The following is a 9,684-nucleotide window of genomic DNA, read 5'->3' as shown; positions in this document are numbered from 1 at the left end:
GGTTCCAGCTGGACCAGCAGCAGGAGTTGTGCACCTACAGAAAGGCGTGCAGGCCTGCAGAATGAATGAGCGCAGCCCCGATGAACAAGGCCAGCAACACTCAGGCTCCCTCAGGGCCCTCAGAGACCCAGCTGAGAGCAGGACACGGAGCCGGAGCCGAAGGAGGGGAACTGTCCGCCCACCTCTGCCACCGATGTGCCCTGTGACTTCAGACAAGTCTCCCCCGACCCTGCTCGCTGGGCCCCCATCTCCCAGTCTGTGGGCAGCGTGTGAGCTGGGTGACACCCAAGGAGCCAGCCCGCTCTGATGCTGGGTAGCCCCAGACTCCAGCCAGGCTGACCCCAGTGGACACTCAGCACTTGGAGGTTCACAGAGTCAAAGGCTCGGGGAGAGCACATCCCAGGACCTGCAAAAGCCAGGTGAAAGAGGCAATGCCAGGAATGCACCGTCAAAATGTTTTGTCTAAAAACGGGCTGAGGCAGCCTGCAAAATGCCTATTGTACATGGATCCTAAACCAACAGAGACTGAACGGAGCATGCCAGATAAATGTACAGAAAACGGGAGCGGCCCACTGTGGGCAGAAAACACATGAACCGGTTCCTAGGAGAGAAAGGTGGCTGAAAAGGGGCCCAGGGCTCTGGGGTCTTCTCAGTGACAGCACTGACCAAGAATCTTCCAAGACTCCCTCTCAACTGCCTGGGAAGAGAGAGGCCTCTTAACCAGCACAGAGTGAGCTGGTGTGTTATTTGCATTTATGGTAATCCCCTGTGGCCGGTTAGGGAGCTGAACTTGGAGAGGAAAAGCACCTGCTCAAAGTCAGAAGGCTACAAAGTGGCTGAATTAGGATTCAACACCACGGCTGTTGAACCCCAAACCCCAAAGCTTTTAGCCACTAGGCAAACTACAGAGATGAAGTAAGACAATGTTTCCCATAGTAGACCATCCCGGGTCACTAACAGAAAGTTCTGGAGGTTACAGCACATGCCTAAGCTTTGGAGTGGTCATGGTAAAAGGAAGTGATCACGCTTGTCCAATAAACAAATGTCCATCACTCTATCGAGGACACAAACGAGGACGAAAGGACTGAGCATGGTATGGGATTGTCCCTCAGGAACCCCCGAGGCCAACAGTGGGCACTGGCTTGCTCTCAGAAAGGACTTTACTATGGGTCAGAGCTGAAGGTGGAATGGGCCCCCAGAGGTAGTGAGCTTCCCATCACAAGGGATGTTCACAGAAAACCTTTCCGGGGTGCCCGGGTGGCTCAGTCGGTTAAGCGTCCGACTTCGGCTCAGGTCATGAGTTCCAACCCCGCATCGGTCTCTGTGCTGAGAGCTCAGAGCCTGGAGCCTCCTTCAGATTCTATGTCTGCCTCTCTCTCTGCCCCTCCCCAGCTTGCTCTCTCTCTCTCTCCCTCTCTGTCTCTCTCTCTCTCTCTCTCTCCCAAAAATAAACATTTTTAAAAAAACCTTTTTTTTAAAGAAAACCTTTCCAAAACACAGACTTGACAATATCTGCCTCATCCTCGGTGTTACAGGCTCTTCCCAGTCTCACACACACCCCTTTGCCACCAGCCTATTCTCTACACACTGGAACCTCTTACCAAGTTCAGGCCTCTCAGCCCTCAACCACACTGCCCCCTCTGCTGAAACATCCATGAGCCCTTCCGACTCCTCCAGACTCCACAGTTTTTATGGATCTGCTCAAACACCGCTCCTTGGCCAGCCACACCGCAAGCAGGTCTGGGGACACGATGTCTACGCTCCCGTGCAATCAACTTCCTATTTGCCTCCTTCCCCACCTCTCTGGTGGTCATCCAACAGCAATAACTTTGCTCCCATTACCTACCACCACGCCTAACTCTAAGTCGGCCCCTATTAATGTTTTTGCGTGACAGTAACTGGCTTATGGTTTGCACCCCTAAGCCAGGCTTACTGCCTTCCCATCTTCCTGGAGAGAAAAGCCAGCACGCCCACAGCGCTGCTCCTGAAAGCTCTGAACTCAGAGTGAAAGCCGGCCCTGCTCTGCCGGGAAGCCTGCGGCTGGGTAGCTAATCAGGTCATCTTTGAAGCTGAGAACCACAACAATTTTATTTAAAAAAATTAAAAAGCTCAAGGAAGAAATAATCAAGGAGCTCAATTAGGGACATCTGGGCTCAGAAATCATAAAAGTCAGTGATATTTTACAAATAAGAAGGCTTTCCCGATTCTCAAGGGACACACCAAGGTTCGTCGGTGTCCAACCATTTGCACCTCCTCCCTCATGGAGATTAAGACACATCTCCCCAGCCTCCCTCTGCATCTCTGCTGTTTCAACACTGAAGACAATCCTCTGGCACATGGCCGTATGGGCCAGATGGTTAGCACTTCTTCAGGCAGGATACAGTTCCATTCCTTCCTCACGACGGGAATGTGGGGGCTGGCTCTTGGTGGAACCCACTGACGGACGGAAGCAACAGTCCCCTCTCTTCCAAGGAAATGTGCGTGGAGAGCCACCCAGGGCCCTGACATCAGCCAATTCCAATTCAATGTCTCTGACCAAGTCATCCCATGGAATACCCCAGTAAGCTCTCATGGGAACACATGGGCACAATCAGGGGTGACCTTCTAGCGGACAGTATCGGACTCAATAATATTTCAAACCCCCCATGCTTGTACAGACCTTTGTTATTTGCAAATGGCTTGTGCACACCCCCTTTCATTCAGCGGCCCCAGAATGTTCAGAGAAGATGCCATTGGTCTCTCCCCGTTGCACATACAGAGGCCAAGTCCCAGAGAAGGGAAGAGACTTTCCCAGACTGTTTCCTGATTTCTAACTCCAAGGTCTCCTTATGGTGCCTTCACCATCTCTGCAGCACAGAGTAAGAGATCAGTAAGTGTTTTCAGTTTAATTGTGTTTCTGCACTGAAACAACGAAAAGATGGCTCTTGGTGTTGGTGTGGATCTATTTTAGGGAGCACAGGATAAGGTGTTCAGATGGTGGGGGTGCATCCTGAGTGCCCCACTCACGACCCAACAGAGAGAGACATTCACACATCTCATGAATGGAGCCAATGCACTCTCGTGGCCCAGAACGATCCACCCTCCCCCTGGGGATCACACGGCTGCCAGGGGGCAAGAGCAAGTTTTGAACCCAAGCTGCCTGACCACAAAGTCCCTGCATCACCTCCCAGAGGAGGCTTGACTTATTGCCCATCCCGGCCACCAATCTCCTCTTTCAGTATCCCTTTTGACTCCTGAGGCTCCGTCTCTCAGATTTTCGGCATTTGTATCTTGTGGCTCACCTCCACTGACATAGTGGGGTGTTGAATGACTCTATATTTGTCACCTATACCTTAAGAGAAATGACTGTGGGTCACACATCAGCTCCTTCAGGAGGACCAGGGTTTTCTACCGTCTTCTCCGGTGATCCCTTGCATAGGGAACCAGAGAGTCGCCAGGGAGGGGTGTTCGGGTCAGGGCCCTTCTCTGGCGGCCCTGCCCCGGAAGCACACCTGTGGATTTGGCAGGGAGCAGGTGCAGAGGAGTTTCTGCCAGGCCACCTCGAGGGAGTGCAGTTTCAAATTCCTCATGAACACTGATCCTTGGGAGTCACTTGGAAGTTCACACTGCAAGATGCATGAACAGCCCACTCTTTGCAGAGAACTAGGTGGGGGCAGTTCAGGCAGAGGACCAACTGGTTCCAAAGAGGCGGTGCACAGCTGCAATCTGGGCCCTGGTCTGTGCAGCCTCCCACACATCCCAATCCTTCCAGTCAGAGGGAGGAGGGTGCTGGGTCTGCCTGCTCTCATCACTCCACTGGACAAAATCTTCCTCCTTTGCCCTCTCTTCTCCCTCTCCAGGTGACAAGGCAGAAGGCCATTTACCACCCACGGTGTCACCACGCCGGGGCCGGCCCACGCGTAGCAGTCAGGAGAAGCCAGGTTGTGTCACTGCGACAACTGACCCCCACTCAGTGGCTTCTCCCCACGCACGGTTTGTCACTTGCACGTATGCGCAGGGCAGAGTTTGTCCTCACCCCTCCCGTGGCAGGAGAAGCAAACGTAGCAAATCATACTCCAGCCCTGAGAACTTCTGTCCAGGGTGATACACACATTTTTCCTTATGTTTCATTGGCCCCAAGCAAGTCGGAAGCGTTGCCTAATTTTAATGGATCAGAAGTATGGTTCTACCACTTGCCCAGAGGCGAACGGCAAATATTGGGTGAACAGCATGAAGGACTACCACACCGTGATAGCAGAAACAATAACAATGATAAAATATTAAAAGAAGCTGACAGTTATTGGTATTTACCATACACCAGGCATTGGGCTAAGTGCTTTGTATCCTTTATTTCATTTAATATTTACAACAAGGTGGATGTTAATATAAAGCCTGAATTTATAGGTGAAGAAATGGAGGCTCGTGACTCCAAGGGACTTGCCCAAGGTCAGCTGGTACGTGATGGCCTGGGACTTAAACCCAGGACCCTAAGGCGCTAAGACCATGATGTTAATCTCTCCGCCACCCCTGCGCCCACACATATTTAGGGACATTTGGAATGGGCAAAAGACAACCATGCTGACTTTGAGGGAATAGTCAGAAACACTGCTTTTTCATCTTACTCTCAAGCCACGGAGCCCTGTCACATGTAGCAGGTGGCTTCAAGGCCCAGGAGGAAAGCACCTTTCTTGAATCAAAGCAGTTCAGATTTGCTGATCATCCAATCAGCTTGCCATGGTGTGCCAGGACCCACACCCGGCAGCTATGTGACTCCTCGCTCATCGAATTCTCGTGCCTCTGACAGGTAAGTCTCACTGGCCCCATTTTGCAACTGAGAAATCCAAGGCCCACAGCTAATCAGAACAGGGCCGTGAACCCAGATCTGCTGGCTCTAAGGCTTGTGATGACCAAGGAAGATCTTTTTGTGGGGAGGCCAGCCCAGGGGTGTGTGTGGCTGGAGAGGACCAGCTCAGGGAAGGAGTCCCTGAGTCTGTACAAATGTGGGTATGCTTCTCCAAGCCAGTCCCTTCCTTTCTCAGGCTCGGAGGAAGGCCTGAGGAAGAAGGTGGCCCTGGACAGGGCGGCCTCTGAGTGATTGGTAAGCCCCCACTGGAGACACCTTCCTCTTAGTGAAAGGCATCTGTGCCTCTGGGAGTCCTCCTGGGCAGGCAAACAGGAAGTCCCTGCCAGGCAGTTCAGTGCAATGAAAGCAGATGGCTTTGGAGTCCAGGGCAGATACCATCTCTACCGCTTGAAAGCTGTGTGACTCCGGGCAAGTCACTTAACCTCTCTGAGCCCTGGTTTCCACAAAACAACAGAGTGGGGCAGGATCTTCCTGAGGGTTTCATCCTTGGTCTTGTTTCAGGAACTAACTATTCTCTGATGAACTCAAGCAAAGGCCCTGGGGCAACAAAAGGTAAGTGGGAGAGTCAGTGAATGGAACTCCACGGGATGGCGGGAGGTAGCTAAGGCTTATGAGCCACTTCAGCGTGCAAGGGGTGGCCCTGAGCGCACTCCCCTCATTAGCACCTACGACTCTCTCTACCGCCCTGTGAGAAGAGCTCTTGTGATCCAGCGTGCCAGGCAGGAATCACTAAAAGCAGGACGAGTCCCCAGACCTGCAAAGGCCAGAGTGTGTGTGTTGGGGGTATTAACAGCGCGTATGAGAGTGTGATTGCAGGGGCGCCTGGGTGGCTCAGTTGGTTGAGTGTCTGGCTTTTGGTTTCAGCTCAGGTCATAATCTCACGGTTTTGTGGGTTTGAGCCCCGTGTCGAGCTCTGCGCTGGCAGAGAGAAGCCTGCTTGGAATTCTCTGTCTCCTCTCTCTTTAATGCTCCACCACTCATGCGGTCTCTGTCTCTCTCAAAATAAACAAATACACTTAAAAAAAAAAAAGTGTGATTGTAGGGGAAGAGTATGAAGGGATATTTTTTTCCAATTATTTTGGTTTTTAGTCTGATCACAAAAATAATTTAAACCCCTGACAAATTCAAACAATACAGAAACGTACAAGATACCACTGGGTGGGTGTCTCATCCCTTCTCAGCCACTTCTACCCCAAACAGGCAGTCACTCTGTTAACATTTTCATGAAGTTCCTTCCAAATATTCTCTATGCTTCTATGTGATATCTTACAAAGTAGGATTCATTCATGATTTCTTTATGGCCTGCTGACAACAGTAAGAGTAGCCACATTTATAGAGCACTTCCTGGGGCCAGGTTCCGTCCCAGGTGCTGGGGACAGCTGTGAACAAGGGGCATGGCCCCTGCTCTGCTGGGACATCAGCAACACTGTGCCACTCACTTCACCCCCCACCTATGAACACATCACGGACTATCACCCAAATCATCACCAATAAATCCACTATGCTTTGCTAAAATGGAAAATTTTGTTGCATTTTGTAAGTATATCGCCTTTGATTCGACCAATCCCCTACTGATGGTTATTTCCGATTTTTTGCTCTTACCAAAAAAGGGTGCATCTTTCACGCACACGTGCTAGTATTTACATAAATTTTACAGATTCCTCAGATGTAAATTTTTATTTTATCCAGACAATGCCAACCTCCTTTCCAAAAAGAAGTGTGGCCCAAAGCACTCTCCCACAGATAGTAGACAAGAATGTCATTTTGTAGCAGCCTTGACAGCACTGGGTTTTATTAATTTTTTGGATTTTGCCAATCATTTAGGGGAAAAAACAAATCTCATTTTTGTTTTAATGTGAAGGGTTCCTTAATACCAAACTCAGTCCTTTCATAGAGAGAAGCAGGATGTGGTGAAGGTTTGTGGTGAGGATGACAGGTTCCAGGCAGGATTTGGGGGACACCCTACCCCTCTGTGTACTAGGCAGGAAAAGCAGCTGTGGTTCTCTCTTTCCTTCTCTACAGAACTGAACTCTTAATAGAAAGGGCAACATTGACCTTGCAAATCCCCCTTTCTGCTTTCCCATTAAGGGACACATCATCTGCTAATCAGGATTAATGGCCTCCATCCATCGCAATGATGAGGAAAGCATAACGAAGGAGAATCAGGCTGAGGTGCAAGACAAACGACAGGGGCTCCTCACCACAAAGTGCTGGAGCTGCTGACCTGGGGGCCCCACCTCCTGAGGCTCATGACACCCACAGCCAGCTCCTGGGTCCCTGAGGGCAAGGCTCAAGGCTGGCATGTGTGTTGCCCCCACGAGCCATTACCCTGAGACGGACCACACTGTTGGCGCTCAATCAATATTCGTTGCAACAGCCCGGTTCCTGGCAAGCGTTACTAACACCTCAAATTCACAAATGGCGGCTGGGCCCCTGAAATGGACCACTCTCCCCAAGGAAGGGACAGGGGATCCTGCTAGACAGAGAGAGCAAATCGGGGGTTGATGGGAGAACTTCCCACTGTTGGAGCGGTCTGGGGAGGCATTCTGGAACAAGTGAGACCGGAGGTGAGACTGGGGAAGGGGGAAGATTTGAATAAACACAGACCAGAGGAGAGAGCACGCCAGGCAGGGGAGGACGCAGACAAAGACAGAAGTCTTCAAGCGGTGCCAGGCGCCCTGTGAGAGCTACGCAGCGATGGGCCAGAGTCACTGCTGCCACTCATCGACAGCCATTGCTGAGTATTCTGAGTGCCGCCAGCAGAAGGCTGCAGCCTGCAACAGTGGGAATCTTTACACCACGGCAATCAGCAAATACAATAAAATCGGGACTTTTCTTTTTCCGCTGGTTTGCCAGCACATGACAGTTTATAGATAGATGTACACTATTATTATGGGGAAGCACAAGAGGGTTTAAGTGGGAGGATGACTCGGGTCAGGTTTGCATTTGTGGAAGGGTCACTCCGGGGCCAGCGTGGGAGGGACAGTTGGGGACAGGAGGAGAAGCAGAGAAACAGCCAGAAGTCTCCTCCCGTTATCCAGGCGAGTGATGCGGAAAGGAGCCAAGGGATAGATTCTATTGAAGGAGGAGGATTGATGCCTTGGAGACTGGAGGGGCGTGGGGGAGGGGTAAAGGGAAGAGCAAAGGCTATTTGAGCTTTTAAAGGATAAAAAGCCTTTCTCAACTTGGCAAACGTCTGACCTCCTCTATCTGATCTCCCGGCTACCCAAAGAAGAAAGGAGACATGTAGAATGGGTTCTAGAAAACCCAGAGGGGCTGGTCCCGTGCGGGCTAGCAAGAGAAAGGAAGCAATCCCCCTCTACCTCCTCTTTTCCTCCCTCCTCCTCCACTTCCTCCCTCCTCCTACTCCGCTAACAAAGCCCTCTCATCTGAAGGATAAATATCGCAGCTGCCTTAGCTCTTGTGGTCCACCCCCACCATTTGCGTCTCCACTGGAAACCCTGAGTCTCAGACACAAACGCCCAAGGTTTACGATCAGTGCCTGCCATTAAAAATACATTCCTGAAATACTCCTCTCCCTGTGCTGTCTACTTTGGGACATAAAAGAGGAAAGTTTAAGAAAAGGGAATACGCTGGCTATCCAGATAGACTGGATACAGAGTCACAGCGACCTAGGGCCAGAGCTTGGATCTGTCCCTGGAACCTCTCAGAACCTCAATCTCCTCATCTGAAAAGGGAAACTGCATTCTCCAGCTTAGAGGATCTTTGTGAGAACAAAATGCAGAGGGGAGGGGAGGGGAGGGGAAGGGATGGAAGGGGAGGGGAGGGGAGGGATGCCCCACTGTCACTACCACCACCACCACCACTACACACAGAGCCTGACGACAGCAGGCACCCACTCCAGGTAGTTGGCCAGGGGAGAGAACATGGATTCAACAGAAAGATAAGCTTGGCGTCTGACTGACTCTCTCCTGCTGGCTCTGTGCCATGCGCCTCTGGGCCATTTACCTAACTTCTCTGTACTACAATCTCCACCTTCATGGTTATTGTCTCAGGCCAGCCAACTTGCCTCAGTGATCTTGTCTGTAAAATGGGGCCGTGCTGTCTGCTCATTGCAGAATTTAGGTGAGACCCAGATCCACATAAAAGCACTCTGGGAAGCGCTCACCCTATGCAAAGGCAAGATATTCGAGAAATTCTTTTATATATTTTGTTTGGCCAAGGAAGGAAAAATCTGTAAAACACAGAAAACACTATTTGCTGCCGTTTCTAAGCCCCAAACGCCAATGCTTGCAAGGGTCCATCGTGTCAGCACCCTAAACGAGTGTCTGTTGAACCCCTACTATGGGCCGGCGCTGTGCCAGCCACCGGATACACAGACGTGAGCAAACTGCCCCCGGATGCCGAGGGGACCCACTCCCCGGAACCACACTGACAAGCTGAGAGATTATACCAAGCAGCAAGTCCGCCAGAGGACAGAGCCAGACGCCATGGGAGCACAGAGCAAGGCAGCCTCTGTCGGGGAAGGCTGGGCAGGAAAGCCTGAGCTGAGAACCAGGTGGGAGAAGTTAGCGCTCCAGACAGAAGGAAGGAGCAGATGTGGCACGGTTTGGGATCCCCCCCAGAGCAGACCCGAGATTAGAATGTGGGTGCAAAGGAGCACTTAGGGGGTGATCCCAGGAAGCTGGTGGGCGGTTGGGGCAGTAAGACAGATGTTCTACAGATGTGAGCTCAGGCTGCTATAACAAAATAGCATAGGCTGAGTGACTTAAAAACAACAGAAAAGGAGTCCTCACAGCTCTGGGAGCTGGAGGTCCGAGATCGGGGTCAACAGAGCCGGTGGTGGTGGGAGCCTCCTCCAGGTGGCCCACTGCTGCAGA

This window comes from Prionailurus viverrinus, chromosome E2 (genome assembly GCF_022837055.1).
Source record: "Prionailurus viverrinus isolate Anna chromosome E2, UM_Priviv_1.0, whole genome shotgun sequence".
Lineage (NCBI taxonomy): Eukaryota > Metazoa > Chordata > Mammalia > Carnivora > Felidae > Prionailurus > Prionailurus viverrinus.
Note: the sequence above shows the minus strand (reverse complement) of the source record.